The 19,732-nt window shown below is 41.7% G+C and overlaps 1 long non-coding RNA gene across 6 annotated transcripts in view; it reads left to right on the top strand.

Annotated features, from left to right (window-relative positions):
• Nucleotides 1–19,732, top strand: part of LOC110397454 — a 92,449-nt gene that overhangs the window by 13,394 nt on the left and 59,323 nt on the right. For all 6 annotated transcript variants that reach the window (XR_002437791.1, XR_002437792.1, XR_002437788.1 and 3 more), the window contains one exon: nt 1,931–2,056. This is a non-coding gene — a long non-coding RNA (uncharacterized LOC110397454). The remainder of the gene's footprint in view (nt 1–1,930; nt 2,057–19,732) is intronic.

Raw genomic sequence — 19,732 nt, 5'->3', positions numbered from 1 at the left:
GCAGCCGCAGCACCAGTTGCTCTGGTGTGCTGTTCTGTAAGCTGCCTGTGCTTTCACCTATAAATTTCCATCTATCAAGCTCTCTTTCATCCCACTGTATGGAAGTTCCCATCTAACTGCATTTCTAATGTTGTACATTTGTAATCTATCTATGCTTCTTTTTATAAACAAACCTTCTGAGGGGTAAACCACATCAATTCTTCCTCTTATTGCCCATTCTATATGGGAGTTCTTTTGCTTGTGATCAGTTGAACACGTACTGTTCCCTAGTGCAGGTTAACCTGAAAAGCTTTGGGATATCTTGGCACAGCAAATAATAATTTTATTAAAAAAGAAAAATAACAATGGATTTTTTTTTTTTTTTGCACACTCGAGTCTTTGTAAGGTTGTTTTATTCTGGACTTCATTTGGAGAAACAAGCTTCTACTGAAGATACAAATAGTGAAAATAGTAAAGGCTCCCCATTCCATCCCCAAAAAGGACAGTTATCATAAATAGAGCAGTTGCTGTTGAACTTCCACTGCTAGTTGTGTTTTTGCAAGGTGCAATGTAGTAGCAGATGCAGACTCTGGGGTTGTGAAAAAACGTCACATAAGAAACTTCATGTGTATCATTCCCAGCATAGAATCATAAAGATTGGAAAAGACTGCTAAGATCATCTGCATGTTCTCTTATTTAAGTGTATGTCTGTGCATATTAAAAAGGATCTTTTGTGATCTTTTCCTAGAAACTATGGTAATAAGTAGTGCTGACTTCTGCCTAGTTCTTCTTTACAAAGAACCAAATTTTTAATGCACTGGAGATGGTGGGAAACTGGTTATTTCTCTTAAGCTTTAAGTTGTTAGTAACAATTTGTCCTGTCTTGTTTCTTGCTGTACTTAAACAAAAGACAACAAAACAGTTTGAAAGACTGTGATTTAATACCTCTGATCCCAGTAGGATGAGGAAGTAGCTGTAGATGTGGCTCCAGTTTCTCCCATAGCATTTTTCTGGCTGTGAGAGTTTAAACAAATCATCTTAAGGAAAAAATAATGATAATGAGGGAGAAAAAAAAGCACAAAAGCTTTGCATTTGAAGTTAATCTACTAAGAAAATCATAGGAAGATTTGTTTTGCTTTTGCTTTTTCGTATGTGAAAGCAGAAGGCACCAAACATGGTTATTTCCAGGGGCTCTCCATCCTCTAGAGGAAAATCATAATGTAAATAGAGGAGGGCTGAGAGGAAAAAAGCTTCAATTTGTCAGGTTTCTGACCAAAATAGCAACAAATATCCAGAGCAGGAAACTAAGGCAAGGAAGAGCATGCAAGAACCAACAATGGTTCTTGTTGTGTAAATATGCCGCTTGTTCATTGCAAAGCATAAGGAGTTCAAGAGAGCCTGTGCAAGGCTGGTTGGCTCTCCAGCCAGGATAGTTGGATAGGGCTGCTGCAGTGGCTCCCTGCCAGCTTCTAGTTCTGGCACCTCAGTGTGGACCTCTGTTTCATTTCTCGCACACTTGAGCCTTCCCAGGGCCTTTTGGATGACTAAGCCTTGAGCGAAATTAGAGAAGCATGGAAGCTGCTGAGGTGATGGGTGCTCAGATGCACAGAAATCCAGTGGGAAGAATGTGGTTGAGGTTGTTTAGGGTCCTTCTCCCTTCCCAGGACAAGCCAGAGCAAAGGCAAGACTTCACTGAGAGCAGTTTTGTACTCCAAATTTCATAGTCGTGATATAAATCTTGATGACTACTCTAGGATAGAGGAGTTGCTCTGGCCTAAAGATGCTTTGCATGAAGAAAATAAATAAAAATCTCTTACCCAGGCTGTGCTCTGCGACACACGTATATCTGATGGGAAGGAGTTTATTTCCCTTCCCCTATCTCTAGGAACACCTCTGGCATTGTAAAGTGTTTGAAGAGTTTAGAACTTCATGGTGTTTTCTCTCTGCGCAGTGGGAAGATGCTGCACACTGGAGCCCCCCAGGAGGAGGAAGAGGTTGCTGCTGTGGACCGTGTGTGGGGCTGCTCTCTGTCCTGGTGAGGCACTTTGGTCATCTCTTCAGGCTGCTCTTCAGCTCTGTGAGTACACTGGTTTACATTTTAAAATACCTTTTAAATACCTTTTAGCCTGCTGGTGCATCTTTATATCTACCACACCCTGTCTGCCATTAGCAGGGGCAGGACACAACTTTCCATTGCCGTTCAGTTGAAGATGAATTGTGGCATGAATACACTCTGTGCCATGTGGTAAATGTGCAGTGATGGGGTTCCTGCCTGCTCTGCCATGGTTTGCAGCAGGCAAGGATACAAGAAAACACCTTGGAGGTGTTCAAGGCCAGGTTGGATGGGGCCTGGGTGACCCGATCTAGTGCTGGATTCTAGTGGCTGGCAACCCTGCCTGTGGCATGGGGATTGGAACTGGATGATCCTTGAGGTCCCTTCCAACCCAAGCCATGCTATGATTCTATGATGACTGCACGATATATGAAAGGAGAAATTGGAAGGCATTTGTATTGGCACTGCTTCCGCGCCCTTCATTGTCTCAGATGGCCTCCATGGATTGCGGATTTGGAGTGGGAAGATGAAGAGTGGGAGAATGACCCTCTTCTTGGCTGCCTCCTGCCTGAAGGTTCTGTGGCTTTTCAGTGAGCTTCTGTTGTTTGAGAGCTATTGCAAAGCAGGCACACAATTATGGGAATGAGTTTGCAAATCGTTGGCATACACTGTACTGCCTCCTTTATGTCTACTCTTGTATGGCTTTTCTTTAAAAGGTTAAACGCTTCTTCACCTCAATATGAATAATATATGTGCAGGTAAAGTTTTGCAGTCTAATTCCCATATGGGGAATAAGGTGCTGCTGCCTGTCTCTGACTGAAGCAGTCAAAATATTGTAGAATTTCATTTGTTGATCCAACTGTTCAAGAGTGGTACGCTACAGGGGAATAAATCATGTAAACTGCAAGTGGAGGAAAGAACATCAGTGCCTTACAGGAATGCTTTTGGTCTGTGCTGATGGGCAGTTCTGTGTGGTTTCAGTGGTTTAAAAAATGCATGAAGTAGCTGGTGGCTTCATACCACCTGCTGAACTTCCAAACTGAGCAAAAGGGCTCTGGGCTGACTTGTAGGCATGTCCTCTGAGCACCGGTTACCGCTGCATCTTTAAGCTTCAGCTGCTATAGCTGATCCTGCAACAAGGAAAGAATTGGCTGGCTAGGGTACCTATTAATTCCCTGCAGCTGTCTGAAGTCTTTAATATATTCACTGACTGCTGCAGGAAAGCCTTGCAAATCACACCACAAGACACATTCTTTAGTAGAAAATTACTCCCTTATATTTAGCTATTACCAATTTCCACTCGCTGCACGCAGACAGCCGGTGTCACCCAGAGCCCGTGCCAGCATTGCAGCAGCTGTCCTTGTGCCGTGCCTGCTGCCCTGGGGACCTGCTCCTGGCTCCACTTCTGCATGGAGACCACTGGTGGCACCGAGGGAACTGCCTGCTCTGTCACAGGATCCAACTCCTGTCTTAATTAATGCTTGTCACAACAGTACTTCTCACACCTGTGCTGTCCTCATGCCGCCCTGTCTCTTTTGAATACCTGTATCAGATTTAAGGTGGGGAGCCAGGATCTATTCCTGAGGTCACTGGGCACAGAATCGCCCCAGTGAGTTCCGCCTGTCCTCAGCAGCGCCTGTGCTGGGACTGTCCTTAGACTGGTACAGTGTGCACCTTGGTAGCCTTTGGGGCCAACAGGAAGGTGACTGCAGCAGCTCCCTTGGAGAGGCAGCTCTCATTTCACAAGGGCTGGAAGGCAGCAAGCCATGAGCTGTTGGGTTTGCCTTCTGCTCGCCCTTGATAAGGCCAGGGTATTAGCTCTGCCACTAGAGCTGTGGAGCTTCTGTTCTGCTCTTCAGATTTTCAAACTGTGCTTCTGGTGGTGATCCCCCAAACATAGCATAACTTGAGCACTGCTGTGCTCAGAGCAGCTGGAGGCTGACTGTTGTGAAGCCTTTTTCATGACAAGCCAGTGTTTTAACTCCTTCAATACAAGTTCGTGGTGCTGACTGGCATTTGCAATCTAATTTAGGGCAGCCTGGTAATGTCTAGACACTGCGATGCTGACAGTTCCTTCAAAGAGCTGTTGGCAGGATCTATTTCAGTATCAGAGTTTACTTGCTGTGTGTAGTTGGTGATGGCACAGCAGTTAAATGTAATAGCTCTCTAATGGCCTCTACCTACTGCCGTGCTGTTGCTTGCTATCAATGAGGCACTTGGGGAAAAGGGACTTTCCTGAGACTTCTGCATGGGAACTTATTGTAAAGGGGGAACTGAGCTTTAAATCAGAGCTGTTGTGTCTGTTCTGTGAGGTGGGGAGGAAACGTCTTGGGTGCCAGGGATTTTCCATGAACAGCAGTCTCTTTCAGCAGCCTGGGAGCTCTGCATGCTGCCAGATGACTCTGGCAGGCTCATGCTCATGTACCCAGGTTGTCCTCCAACCTCGGGCAAGTCTCTTAGCTTCATCCTTTGCATCCTTCTAGTGCAAAGTCTTAATATGCTTCTGTGAGGTAGGTACCTGCACGTGTGTCTTTAAAATAGAGCTGTGGAGGGTAAATCTGGCCTTGCTGGAGCAGTTGAGCCAGACACCTCAGTGCTTTGCAGAATGGCTGTGAGCCACTCAGCAGGCGCTGCCCACAGGGGTTTAATTGCTCAGAAGGACACCGAGACCTAAACAGCCACTGGGAAATGAGCAACAGGAGACAGTCTGCTACAGAGGTCCTTTTAAATGTCAAGCTGCTGGAAACCCCCAAAGAAATACAGTGCTGAAGGTTAAAGGCATCAAGTAGCGGATTTGAAGCAGATATTAAATTTTATTGCTAAAAGAATTGGGCAATGCCATGTGCATAAATTTTAAACTTTAAATCCATCATTTACCTTGGATTTAAACCTAACCGGCTGGCCACAACTTGTGCCCCCACCTACAGCCGCACAGCCCCCCAGGGCAGCTGTAGGCAGCTTGCTAAGCGATGCAGCTGCTGTGGGAACTAAGAAAGCTACTGGAAATGAACCTTTCATTCACTCCACACCTGTGCCTCTCTGAGCACTCTGGTATGTGTCAATAGATTACCTGATTCATAAACTGCAGTCTGAAAAAGATGCTGTTAAAAGAAATCGTTATTCAAAGCAGCAAGTGCTGTCTCTTGTATCAGTATGGAAGGGCTCCCTGATGCTGTCACTGCCTCTCCTTGCTGCTAGAAGCAGCAGCTCAGAGAGATCCATCAGATTTGGCAGGGTTAGGAAACACAACCCAGCAGTCAGCACAGTGCTGTGGGTCTTGCTTTCAGTAGTTGCCCTGCCTGAGAGGAGGACCTGGAACGCATGTGCCACAATCTCATTCAGAACTATGCTTGGCGTTGGACAGCTCAGTTGAAGAGAATACAACGGTAGCACTGAAATACAGCAGAAAGGTACAAGAGTGGCCTGATTCTGAGGTGTCTTTTTTACTGAGCCACTTCACTCCAACTTGCTAGCAAGCAATCCAGAACTATAAATGTGCTTCACCTTTGCAAGGTAATTTTAATTGACAAAACAGATGCGTTATGGTTTGGGGCAAGGTCAGGAGGGGGGCAATGTGATAGCAAGGAATAACTAGTTGTGGTGGCCACAGGTTATAAGAGAACTGCAGTAACCTCTGTTAAACTGTTACTCTTTTGAAATGCAAATAACACCGGATTTCGAAGAACTACAAAAGTGATTTTAATGATTTCTCCAGTTGCTCTTCAAGCAGATTGATCTACAAAATAATTCTCTGCTGTACGCTGTGTGTATTTGGATTCCTTATGAGAACTAGCGGTATTTTCCTTCTGCTATCTGCTTTTCCTGCAGATCTTTCCTGATGTAAAACTACTTATTTAGTCAGACTCAGAGATAAAGCATTCAAGCAGCAGTGATGAGCAGACTATCTGAGCAAAAATTTGCAGTAATTTCCTAGGGAATATGCTCACTGTGGAAACCTTTTCGACAAAAGGGAGGGCAAATCAGTGACTCCTTTGTAGGGAGGATGGACAAGCTTTAATATTACCACAACTTCATCAGAATACATTCACCAGACACCTGACACTGCTCGCCCCATGCACAGCAGTGTGTGCTGGGCTTTGGTGTGTTATCTGGGCTCTCAGCAGCCACTGTAGCTCTCAACTCTTTGTGAGACCTCACTTGAGATGAGTGACTGAATAGTCCTGACTGAGCCAAACCCCTTGCAGCCTGCAGTGGCAGAGGCTGGCCCCAGAACTGCCAGCTCCACTGGATTCAAGAGCTGCTCTTGCCTTTCCCTCAGTTAGGAAAGCTGCAACAAGGCAGCTCAGCCTAGAGATTTTCTGTAGTGCTGCTGTTGGGGAAGCCACCCCTCTGTTGTCACTTGAGTACTGGTTAGAGTGTTTTCCCAGAAATTATGACTCTTCTGAGTTTTGCCTCCACACCAGGAGTGTGCTGCCTTTTATCTGCCCATCTGCTTTGTTACAGATAGGTCTGTTAAGCCTGGAGTCTGTTGACATTCTTATGTTGGAACTTATCAGATAAGACATCCTTATGCAGTTTGACATCTTAAGTGCGCTCTTGTGCTGGGTTAAGGACCGTCTTTGTTCCTTCTTTGCATTGTATAAAGCCAGTAGATACTCCTACACAATACTGTAAGACAACTAGTAATGTGATGTTGGATGTTCTGGAAATCATAATGTTGTCATCTTTACACTTGATCTAGCAACCTTCTCTCTGTAACACCCCTGAATGCAAGGAACAAAGCAGTGCTGTCATAAAAATTAATGAGAAAACACACTCTCTTTGTTTAATCTCTGTGCACGTGTATAAATTTCCTTACAAGCTAAAAGAACAGAACTGGTATGTAATATCTTATTGCTGAACCAATACCTGTGATCATTTCTTAATTGCTCAATCCTATAATGTTTTTTTGGAAATCTGCTACAGAAATAGATAACAAAAAAGTGTCAAGACAGCAATTTAGCACTTGTACTGACTTACCTCAAACCATGCCAACACTGGAAGTTGGATGTCTGTCATGCAGATCTCCTGATATCAATGGTGGTTAATAGGTTTTGATGAAAGACTCTTATTTCCCCGCTTCAGTGTCTTCTGTTTTGGGTGATGCTTAGTAGAGATGGTTATTAATGCACTTTGCAACTTTTTTGGTTTTTGGACATTGAGCTTGCTGTTTTACATGCTGAAAACACTTGACGTTTGTGTAGTATACTCTTTTCTCCTTTCATGTTCGTTGAAAAGGATGAAAGGATATGTGTCACATTTAGACAGTCCAAAAAAGTGCTCCTGATGTAATAATTAAAGCATGATGCTTTTATTGAAGAAGAGGCAGGAACAAAATTATAGGATTTTTACATTCAGGTAGTCATATGGAAAAATAGACCCAGTGTATTTCCTTCCAAATAGTACTAATACAGACAGATCACACTTGTGTGAAACACATGAGATTTTTACTGATGGAGGAAAATAGAACTGTTTTATCGATGTCCATAAGGTTGTAGACATGTCAAAGCCAGATAAGTTGAATCTAGACATGACCCACATGTGCTCTCGGGATGTGGTATTGTATAAATGTTTTGTGTGAAGTCAGTAAATCATGTGACTGCATGACACGTTTAAATATTTGACTCCTCTTTGCTGACAGCATAAAGCCAAGCTTCCTTGAGGGTGGTACTCATAACTAAACTGTGATTGCTGTTCAGGTAGAAGGGCATTTCTCTTTTGGGAATCAGACAGAGCTTGGATGCTTATTCCAGAATGCTGTCAGAACTCCAACAACAGCATCAGTTTGAGGAGAGTGTGGTTTTATTAGCCAAGCTTTCTTGAAATGTGCTTTATTATTTCTGAGTGTTTGTTGCTCATTTATAATGCAGTTGTGCTGACAGATTTCAGGATGCTATGGCAAGCATCTAAGTGGCTGTTCAAAGGTCAGCTCCCTCCAGGCAGTTTTCTTTAAGATCACATATAACTTGTGACAGTAGGGGGATTTTTAATAACAAGAAAGGAGAAAACATCTTAATTTACCTTAAGACAGATGTGAGCAGAGTGACTAAGGCTTTCATCTAGGCTGTAGCAAAAAAGGCTTCAAGTCCTTGTAGTAAACTGGATGCAGTGGAGATTCTGTGGTGGGTCCTTAGTTTCAGAGTATCAGCTGGGCTGGGAGAGAATATGATGCTGCTCTCTCCCACGCTTTCATTGAACAGTAAAGTATCTCATCTATTTTCCTTGCACTTTAGCCTAAACAGCACGGATGTGTGAAAAATGAGCTCTAATTTGCATATCATATTTATATGGAATTATGTCTATACTTACGTAAGAATCTATATTTATAGATTCAGTTTAAATTAACTGTTTTTTTCATTAGAGGAGCACATATCTGCTTTATTCTTCACCCTTGGTGCTACCATCTGTGAGACGTTCTGCTAACACCAACTAAGCCTAACTGCTCTTTATGAGGCTCACTGATAAATAAATGGAAGTAATTAAATCTGAAGAAGTGGCATGCCTGTGGTTGTCTTGAAGAGTTGGAAAGTGCACGATTGAAGAAAGTTTTCGAATTGAGTAAAAGAGTTCTTAGCCTGTGAAATTTGTGTTACTTAAGAAGGAAAAATATTTATATATCTCCTTAACAGCTGTAAGAACCTGTAAAGAGACTGAGATAACTCTTTTAGGAATAAAAAGTAAAGCACTTGGCCTCGACCTGTTAATTGGTATTCTTTGCATTTAAATAGGGTCAGGTGCCTTTTGAGTTGGCTAAAGCCAGCCGTGGGTTGTGTAAAATCATGACCTGTGTACTTACAGTTGATTCAACAGTGAGTATTTGCACTTCAACTAATGAAAACTCTAGTTGGCCTTGAAGACAAGAGAGATGCCTATTTCATTTCTGATTCAGAATTGGAAGCTCTGGCCTTTTCCTTCAGTTTGGTACTTGACTGTTTTCTTTTTGCTTGTTTTATCTTGCACTGATGAAAATACTGTTTGCAAAATGTTTTTAGAAGCTGCCCACATGGTGGTGAGTTGAGTTACCCGAACACGAATGAGTCATTTGGCAACAGACTGAATCTGAATGTTCTTTTGTTTGCTTGTTGTACGCTGTATAGTTTAAAGCACATGTTAGGAAGCCTTATGGTGCAGTGCATTTTTGCTCAAAGAAACCACTGAGATTGGGGTCTCCTTGAGCTGCATGCTGGATAAGTACAGGCACAACACTTGAAGATTATCACCTAATGGGAGGTAAAAGACGTCAACCAAGAGGATATGGAAAGAGCAATGACTTTTATCTTTCATTTAGCAGAATCCTGTGCTGTTACGCTTTAGCTCTTCAGATTTGTGCTGTGAGTTGGTCATAGCAGAACACTGTGTGCTTGTCCCCTTCCCTTCACCCTCCATCTGCAGCATTGCGTCCCTGCATGGGGCCAGTCCTCCTGAGCCAGCTCAGCCCAAGCACCGCCACTAAGCAGCAAGACTTTCCCATGCTTGTTTTGTTTTCCTTTGATAGCAGAGGTGTTTTATAGCAGACAGTACCTTCGGCTTACTCCATTGACTCCAAGTAATGTGAATTCTAGTATTGCTGACTTCAGTATCTGACAGTGGGGGGTTCTGATGATTGAATATAAAGCCCCCAAGCACAGCATGCACTATGTATTGCTGACAGAATTTAACAGCAACTTCTCAGCGTTCAAGATTTCCTTCTTGAAAGCAAGGAGAAAAGGCTGATGAGTAGCAATTTTTGCTATGACATTAGAAACTAATGCCAGTGCATAATTGATTCATGTCCTCAGCACTATCTAATTTCCCACATGGACCAATCATCACAATTACCTCAAGTAAGCTTTTGTACCAATGTTGTTTTTGGCTTAGAACACTCTTTTGCAGCCTGACCATAAATCCTATGTAGGGTAGTAAGGTTTCATCAAAGAATTCCTGCAATTTGCTGGAGCAAAGAATTGTAGTGGTAGTATTTGGACTAGGAAGTTTTGATGATAGGGTGGACAGTTTGGCAACTGAGAAGGAGGGGAAAAGTGGTAATGTGGAAGACCAGGAGATGAGATTCACTGAACTGGTTCTGAGGGATAAGGAGAAACCAAAGGTAATAACAAAGTTAAGCTGAGGCAATGGTGGATGAGGAATAACATCAGGAGAAAAGGTGAACAAAAATAACAGAAACACAAATTGTCTCTTTTTATGCCTACTTAAACGAGACTACTAGCAAAAAGTTGATGCCTAGTGCTTGGTGAATACTTGAAGAAATCTGCAGTGGTCCAATGAGATAAATGGGGCTTGTGAATAAGCAATAGCATTTGAAATCCTTCAATTATGTAGCAGATTGCTTACTTGGAAGAAGACCAACCAGGTTTAAATAGAAAGGGATTGAGAAAACCCTCAAAAATAAGATTGGGTTGATCTGGCAAGATCTCAACTGCATTATTTCATTCCCTGTATCATCTTAATCCTCCTTCCTCCTGCTGAATGACTTCTGAAGTAACAGCACCCCTGAGCTAAGGGTTTTGTTAGTTTGCCAGCCTCCCAACTTGTGCTGCTGCACATAATGATGCCATGCATTTATTGGAGCTTATGAAATAATTACCTGAAACCTCCAAGTCATTAGTAAGCTTGGCTCAGAATCGTTTATTTTCAATAAGATTTTTATGGATTTGTAATTCTACAAGGAGCTGGGCACCAATTAGAAGGACACAGCAATTTGATGGGAGAAAACTGAAATAAACATTCCGGGGCTCAGATGCGGGAAGGTGCTTTTCTAGACCTTGATTTCCCAATGGCTTGAGTTTACAGCATTTCCATTGCAGGAATTTTATTAGAGCAGCGAAGGTCTCGATATTTTCATTGCAGAGGCTGTGAGGAAAGGCTTCCCAGTCTCACTGCATTCCTCTGCCTGTCCTCCGGGAGTCACAGCTTCGTACCCTTTAAAGTGCTTTCCAAGCTGCTGGGCATGTAACTTTTGATAACTCCAGTTCATACTTACACGATTGTTATATTCATCTACTGCAAAGAATTCCTATGGAATTCTGCCAAAAATGCCTTGTTTATTGTTTTTTCACTAGCCAGTATGACTTTTTAATGTTACTATTTTGTGTACCCAGTGCTCTTGAATGTCAGAGCACTTTTATCTTTATTTTTTTTTATTTTCTGTGTTAATAGGTGGCAGAGTCTTTACTGAGTGGTAAAACTAGGTTGGAATGCTGCTGTGTGTTCAGTGATGAGTAAATTGGGCCTTCATTGTGCTCAGTTTACAGGTCATAGTGCTTAAATGACTTTTATGTCAGAAGATGCAAAACTGGGTTGGACTCTAGTCTCTAGTATTTTTTCACCTGCTGATAATTTTATGTAATTTTAAGAGCTGGAAGAGTAATTGTGCTCTAATTACTGTCAATGCAATTGTATATCTTGTGTAACTGTGCCCTTAAAGGCAGAACACTGCTGGAAATGCTGTACTTTGGTTTGGCCGGTGGTCTGTAATGATGCAACTGTGTGCATTTATTGGCATAATTAAATCCTTCAGATAGGTTTGATGGGTCACTTTTGCAGCTGCTCTATGGGCTCAGATAATAATACATACTTGCAGGTATGTATCAGTCATCTACAATCAGGGAGAACACTTCTTTTTTTTAAACTATCTGTTGCATGGGTTGTATGGAAACTATTCTTCTGCAACAGAACATGAGGGATACAGGAATGTGTATGAGAGGAAAGTAACATGTTGCAAGAGCCCAGAGAAGTCAGCTAAGGAATATATACCTAGCATTACTATCTAATTAACTGAACAGACTGTTTTGTCTTGCAAGAGTGCAGACCTTTTGTTTTAGCCAGCCCATGGAAGTTTGAAATTACTTCTACCTGCTGTTCATCCTTTGTTCTAGTGGATTGTCCATAATTAAGATTTAAACAGTGTTTTGTTACTTTACTTGCACTGTTTTGCTTGCTGAGCCAGTGGAGGAGATAGTGGTGGGTATGTTGTGCATGACAAGTCATGCAGCATGCTTTATGAGCCCAACCAAATGCTTCTTTGTCTTGGGATACTGTCTTAAGATGCTGAATTGTTAGTCTGGCTGCCTAACATTGATGCTAATTTGCTGCTCCCTTTATTGTGGTTTGAGAGGTTTTCAAAGATCTTCTAGCTATTGTATTTCAGAGGGATTCATTTTACAGTATTGTAGCTCCAAAGCATATTAGCTTTTATATTTACAAGTGAGTTTTTCTCCCAAATGATTTCTTAGTAATTTATGGGGTATTTATTTGTTGTGTGAAGTTTGGATAAGGGCCATCAAATATTTATTGACGGAAGTGTCATCTGAAATCTGGGAATAAAACACTTCAACTCCAATGTAGTTCCTTTATTCCTCACAATACATTCCAGGCGACTTAACAAACAAGTGTACTTTCTCAGAGATCAGGTTCTACATTTAAACAGTTAGGACATACATATGCAGTACATTGGCATACATATTCATTCTTTTCCAAGAACTCAATATATGCTAATGTCCCTCTGGGCATATGGGGTAGCAGCCTCTGGTGGTCTTTGACCCCTTACTTTGTCCCCATTTTTCCATCATCAGCTCCATCACAGAAACTTTTGGCTGACTTTCAGCTGTTTTTCCCCAATTTGGCAAACTTCCATTGCTTAATAGGCCACAATGAGCAATTTCTAAAACACTATGTGAAAAATCTGAGGAAGATGTCCTTGCGCCTGGTGAGTTGCAAAGATAAGTAGTCTAGTATGATTCCAGTGCTTCTTGTGAAGTCTAATCACTGAGGAAAACAAGGCTGTTCACACACTAAGCAGAGTTGAAAAGCAATGCTTTAGAACTAGCAGTCATTTATTTCTTTTTCTAAACTAATATACTGATCCCTATTGCTAAACAAAGCAGCCTAGTTTATTAGCAACCAAATATCAGGTAGAAATTCTATGCTGCAAGCAATTCTTGTGAGGTGTGATTAATCAATACCAATAGATCAAAACTGACAGTCTGTTATCCCAAAAGAAAATAAAAATAATTAGAGAGAGTAGCTATCAATAGACTTAGAAACTGAAGCTGTGTTTGAACATTCATAAAGAGTAACTGAAGAGAAGCTGGACACAATTTTAAGCTTTTTGACTTGAAGGAATTATTGCTAGAACTAACTCTAATTATTAAAATAGTTTCTTCCCACATCAGAACATTAATTGATGCCTCAAAAGTCCATCTGTTTGGATGCAAAATTAGACGGATCTGTTAACAGCTGCAGAAATTGGTAGAGTCAGCATTAGTTGGGGAAGATGTGTTTGAACTCCCTTCTTTCAGTTTGTTCATCTGCAGGGCTGTTACTGGTATTAAAATTTAGATGTATTTTGTTTCCCATCTTTCTTTTATTGTTTGAGAGTTAGGATCAAAGGACGAAGTTTGTAGAACTGAGATGCGTATGGGTCAGTAGCCTCAGAACAGATCATGAAAATGTTCACTTCTTCCAGGTCACCTCATTTCTTTTAAAAATAATAACAATTATTAAAATTGTTACAGCCAGACCAGTGGATTTTGAACAAAATTATGGTTGCAAGAAAGGTTTATGGCTTTATAATTCAAAACAAATCAGTAGATCATATCCTAGTATTGCTTAGGCGGCATTCAGAATTTTAAGCCCTAAATAATTCTGTTGTCCAGTTTTATATCTAGAAACTGACTGCTAGTTAAGAAAATTGGAGAAGGAAAATTAGCACCAGGAAGAGGCAGGCATTTAAAATTCTCCTGGAAAAAAAAGCTAAAAACACTTCTCATTAGACACCATTTAAGTCTGTCACTTCTGATATAAATGTGTGCCAAGTATTTGGATCCATTGTGTACATATGCTTGGATTGTAAAGCACTAGGGAGTTCTTCACTGTAATTTAGCAATTCATTATCTTCCTGCAGACCCCTCTCTACTGAGAGGCAGTCAACTGGTAGTGTGTGCATGCGATCTTGATCAGAGAAATGCAAAATAAAATGGATTCACACCATTGACCACTAACAGCGACAGAAGCCACGTGAGGAAATTCTGGTGTTAGGATCCAGAATGCTTGATGTCTGGTACCTTGTGCAGGGCAGACTGCAAACAGAAGCAAAACAGCTTTTCTCCAGAGTAGTAGTAGTTGTATTCACCTGCCCCAGCTGTAGAAGTGTGGCAAAATAAGAGCCCAACCGCCATGCCTTGCACATGGGTGCAGTAACCTTCCAGCTGAGAAGACCACTATGTTTTAACAGCTTTGGTGTTTGTGCCTGCTCGTGTTCAATTGACTGTATGCCTTCCTGGAGTACTGCGTATGAATACCTGAGCTTTAAATGAGCATGGTTTGATACTGAAAACAACACTGCTGAGTTAATTTGGTGCTCTGCTTCTCAGCTGGGTATATTAGCCATGTTACCCATCTCCTGGTGATAGAACTAATTTAGATTTGGGATACAGATGTGGAATTACTTTGGAATGGCTTTTAAGAAATTCCTGAGTAACTCACTATCAACAGTTTACAGGCGTTAGACCCGATTCCGTGACAAAAGGGACGGGGGACCCAAGGGCCCACGTCCCGGGAAAAGGGGAAAGGGGAAAAGGGTAGGGATATGGCCCTGAGAGCAAAGAACAGCGGCAACAAACTAATTTACTAAATAAGATATCGGAATGCAAAACAACACACTATAATACAATATAATTACAATTTAAGCTGATAAATCCAATACAGTGAGAGAGAATGTCCCAAAATCAAGGTAGGCCTTACTCTACTACCGACGATAAGATGGCTGGAGAGCGAGGTGCTGCCAAGACGAGAGACAGCGGAAAAAAGGGACGAGGTCTCGTGATCTGCAAGTTTTTATACTGTGAGCTTCTATCTTTTCCCTCCGGCTGGAAAATGGTAACAAAGGAGCAAAGTACCGTGGGGACTGTAGTAGTCCTTCTCTTCTGAGAACTAGGTATGTCCACTACATGATGTTATGATGTGGAATGCTAATAACCGAAAATCACAAAACCATGACACTCACACTACTTATACAGACTTCTATTTCATAGTTTGACTTCAGCTTGATATATTTAACCTACCTCTTAATTATAATTATACCAGAAAAATTTTCTGCACACAGATTACTTTAGGAGTAGCTGTTATATTTTATATTTGCACCCTATGGTATTCTAACTTGTAGCAGTCAGAAAGACTAACACAATGGAAATAGCGTTACAAAAAGGTGGAAGGAAAATACAGCGCTCACCCAGATCAGAAGATTTTGGGCTCACAGGGAAAGGCTCCCACCAAGGAGGGATCTCCAGGAAGAGATCCTTCCTCAGGGGCAGTCAGCCCTTAAATGAGGCCTAAGAGGGGTGGAGCCTGGCTCCACCCCTTCTGGTCGCACAGGTGAATTGCCTTCACCTGTGCTCCCAGGGCTGACTGGGTCTTTCCTCCAGGTGCTCAATCAGTGGTTCAGGCCATGACTCAGCAGTTCCCATACATAACTTAACCCAGATTTCAAATGTAGATCAGTCCTTACCGTTCAAAACCTCAGAATTATCTGCACCATTTTGAAAGGCAAAATCTTTTAATGAAAGAATTATAAAGTTATCAAAATTTTGGCACTCTCATTGAGATTATAAGTAGAAAAAGTTATGTGGGATTGTTATTCTTAAGGGATGAACAATGAAAATCTGGGCTCAGGAGTAAACCGTCCAGAACTCAGCATTTTGTGTAATCTGAAAATGCTTTAGAAATGGAAAAAAGCTGAGTCCTGGAGTCTGGTGGGTATTTATTGGGGTCACAGTAATCTGTGGATCAAAATCCTGCCAACTACAACAGGGATGTGCATATTGGTAAATAACACATTTCATATCAACCTACTGGAAAATTTACAACCATATTATTTCTGATAACATTTGCCAGGAAAAAAATGTTAATGACTCCTCCCTGTGAATAGAAGCTCTGAAATTGTTTTGCTCTATTTGCAATTCTCTTAGCAGCAGGTACAGCTCAGAAAGAAGAAACTGATAAAGTGACAGTGCAGAAGTCATACAAATAGCTTGCTGAAACCACATCAAATAGAATTAATTTTCCAGATCAGGTGTCCTGAGTTTTTATTTCTATGAGCGGTATGTTTTCAAAATTGATTAGAGAAAGAAGGATCATAATTTTGCATATGCAAGTAGTCGTCAGGCAATAAGGGAAGGAAAAGACACTTGTCTGAACAGATCTGTGGTCATCTCAAGTACTTCACACAACTGAAAGCTGAATGTCAGAGCTATTTGTTGCTATTGCCGATGCTGGAAGTGTACAGGGCAAGTGTACAAGATATAAAACACAGAAAAGTTGAGCATGGGTTATGATGTGCCAGATAGTGTCTTTGTACAGAAATTTTGATCCCAAAATGTTTGAAGGAAAGTATATAAATATTTCTCTCTTCAGGTATGAAGCCACTGGTGTCTGGTATTGGCCACCACTGGAGAAAATACACTAGGCTAAACATCCCTTTGGTTTGTTGTGGAACACCAGCATGATATTCACTGGTGAGCTGAAGTAAGGGGCATTGAATCAGAAACATAGTATTTCAGATAGTCAGCAGCGAGAATGAAGGACATGGTTTAGTGGGCAATATTGGTGGTAGATGATGGTTGGACTGGATGATCTTAGAGGTCTTTTCCAACATTTATGATTCTAAGAACGAACATACAGAGAGAAACAGGAAGCCCAGCAATGACCTGTGAGCTACTGTACTGCACTATAACTACAAACAGCATATGCAAAGTGGGTTTTGCTGGCTGCCTGGCTTTCTCTTGTAAAATTAGAAACTTTATCTGAAGTTCCAGATGCACCTATCAAGGTGAAGGACAGGATCTTGAAATAGTTTGCATTTTTTTGTGTGCACATTCCCCATGCTGCCCTAGAAGTACTGTAAAGGACAGACATCTGGAGCAATGTGCCAGCTCTGTTTCTGACAGTAAGCAGAAAGCACAGCGAACAGAAAGCACAGGATGGCGTGAGGCAGTGAAGGATTTCCTTTGCACAAATTAAGTCAGAGGCTTAGCAAAGCAAGTGAGGAAATAAGACTTTGGATTAACAAATGCACAGGGACTATCTTCAATTTCTGACTGCTTCTCCTCACCTGGTTATCTCTGAACAAGCTGATTAGGTGGTTTCCTACTCAAGGGGAAGCATCTGTTTTCAAATCTGACTTGAGTATCTCTTATTTTGTTTGCGTTTCTCTTTTGAAAAACATGAAGATACGTTTAGTCATATGAACCCATAACAAAGGTGACTTTCCATGGGGTTTGTTCTTCATAAAACCCCTCACACAACAGGGCCTTAACTGTCTGCACTGCTATTTCTGGAATTCCAATTATTGCAAAATGATGTTGTAGGCAGTGTGTTACTGCATGAAGCAGATATAAATTTCTCCTTTGCCAAGCAGAAACATCACCAGCATGTGCTCTAGGATAATGTGTTTACAACATACACAAGACCTCTCTAAACAGGGGTGGGATGGTCCAGACTGCACATAAGCAATTACACTAGCAGGGCTCCCAGCTAACAGACCACTGCATCCCACTCTGTTGCCAGGAAACAGTCCTATTTTTCTCCTCTTGTTTTTGGTGTCAGTCTCTCTCCTTCTAGCTCGCTGCCAATTTCCATTTTCCGCTGCACCCTGCGGTTTCATTTGGCAAAAGCTTTGCCTTAGTTGTGGTTGCCCTGAATATGCAGTGGTTATGTTTTCAGTACTGAGTATGGTGTCATTCAGGGGTGGAAGTATGCATTAGCACTTCTCTTGTCAGGTTGGTGGTGGCTAATGCACCCCGCAGTCCACTGCCTCCCAGTCTGCCTCGGTGCAGAAACAGAATGTGAGAGGCCAGCAGGGAGAACCCATGTAAAATGAGCAAATCAACCTGACACAGGCTGGGGAACCCACAGCTGACAGCAGACAGGTACAGAGTCTTTTTGACCCAGGTTTTTGCAGGACAACTTCATAAAGCATTTTTGTCATTATGGACTGAATGGTCTTGCTGTAGAACAAATGGACTGTTACTCTTATCCTTAAATATTAACACTTACAAACATTTTCTTTCTAAACAGAAGATGATTTTAGGTAGTTGAGTTGTTGACAGTGGTATGCTAGCAGTCTTTGTCTTCCATCAGGAATGTGTATGAGCTGGGAAAAACTGCTGAATGGACAGACCAAAGTTGCTGGTACAAATTAGCATTCGGTTGTTTACCTGCTGGCCTTTCAGCTGGAAGTTGTTTAAGAACAATTCTTAGTTTGCCAGTTGGTTATTTGCTTAACCCTATAGAATGGATGGCCTCAGCATTTGGGGCTCAGAGACAAATGATGTCTTCCATAAATGCCAGTGTGGCCAAAAGCTTAATCATTTTTTCAGTGCGCTCGTTTCCCGGGTCAGCCAGGGAAGCCAGCATGCCTCAGAGGTTGGCTTGGCAATCCGTCATCTCTGTGAGGAACTGGAAAAGGAAATGGATGCAAGGCAGCGAAGTCATGTTAGATTTGTCACTGTCAAAGTCCAGATGGTTATAAGATGCTAAGCTACAAATTGGCTGCAGAAAGCTAATATATTTATCTCTCTTAACAGTCCATAAATCTTTCTTATTATCCAGTAACATGCCTTGAGTGAACTGATCATTGCACAGCACTGAAGGTCTCTTGAGAAGTACTAATTGTGTTCCACTACTGTTGGCCAGAGCCCCAGAAGCTAAAGTACTTTGAGTTTAGATTATTCTTTGCAGTGTAGGCTAATCTGTAGGTAATGAGCATAGGCTGGATACATCACACCTGAATAGCATTTGGCCACAACAGTTCTTGATTTAAGTGAACTAATGCTACAGAGAGGACAGAAGATTAGTTCTGTTGTTCCTTCTTTATTTATACTGCATTCACATCTGTAACTTCAAGAAAGTGCTGGTCACGTTGTACTGTATCTGTCCTAGACTTTATTCTCTTCAAAGTGAAGTCAACAAAGGGCAGAATTGGAAATGAAAATTGAGTAAGTAGAAGTAACTAGCTAAGGTTGTAAAGTGGACCACTGGCAAATGTCTGCTGATTTCCAGTCTTCTACTGTGCCTGCAGATTCAATGTACATGGCTGACACTTCTGAAAGCTATGGTAAAGCAGCAACACTAGTCAAAAAGCCTGAGGGCATTTGATAACAAGCCATAATACCTCTCTATCCTGCAGTTAACCAGTTGCATGTTTATCCCTTGAAGACAAATGGGGAGGAAAGCAAGCAGCTTATAAAGCAAGCTAGCCACTTCTGAGATGTGATATAGAGCATGCAGCTCAGGGTTCATCACAGCAGCTACAGTAGCAAAGTATTTGGGGTGACTGCTCTTGTTACGTATGCAGATGGCCAAGATGGCTGGGATAGGATAGAAGACTGGGACCAGCAAATAAGCAGCACCAGATATACACTAGCAATGAGCAGTTGTAGCTGTAACTATGATTTTTTTTTTTTTTTTGTCTCATGGTATTTGTTATTCTGTTCAGCTGTGCTGCAGGGGCTTGACCCTGGAAATGTGTGACAGTGCACTAATATTAAGTCTGCCGCAGAGAGAAATCTGAGCTGTAGAAGAGCTGAAGCTATTTTTATATTGTTTAAGGGTGTGTTGGAGGAAAGAAGATGTGGCCAAATCGACTTCATTTTAGATTGAATTCAAACAAAGATTCAGAAGGCATCTATAAATGTGGATTGTGTC

Source organism: Numida meleagris, chromosome 4 (genome assembly GCF_002078875.1).
Source record: "Numida meleagris isolate 19003 breed g44 Domestic line chromosome 4, NumMel1.0, whole genome shotgun sequence".
Lineage (NCBI taxonomy): Eukaryota > Metazoa > Chordata > Aves > Galliformes > Numididae > Numida > Numida meleagris.
Note: the sequence above shows the minus strand (reverse complement) of the source record. Positions and strands in the feature narration are given on the sequence as shown.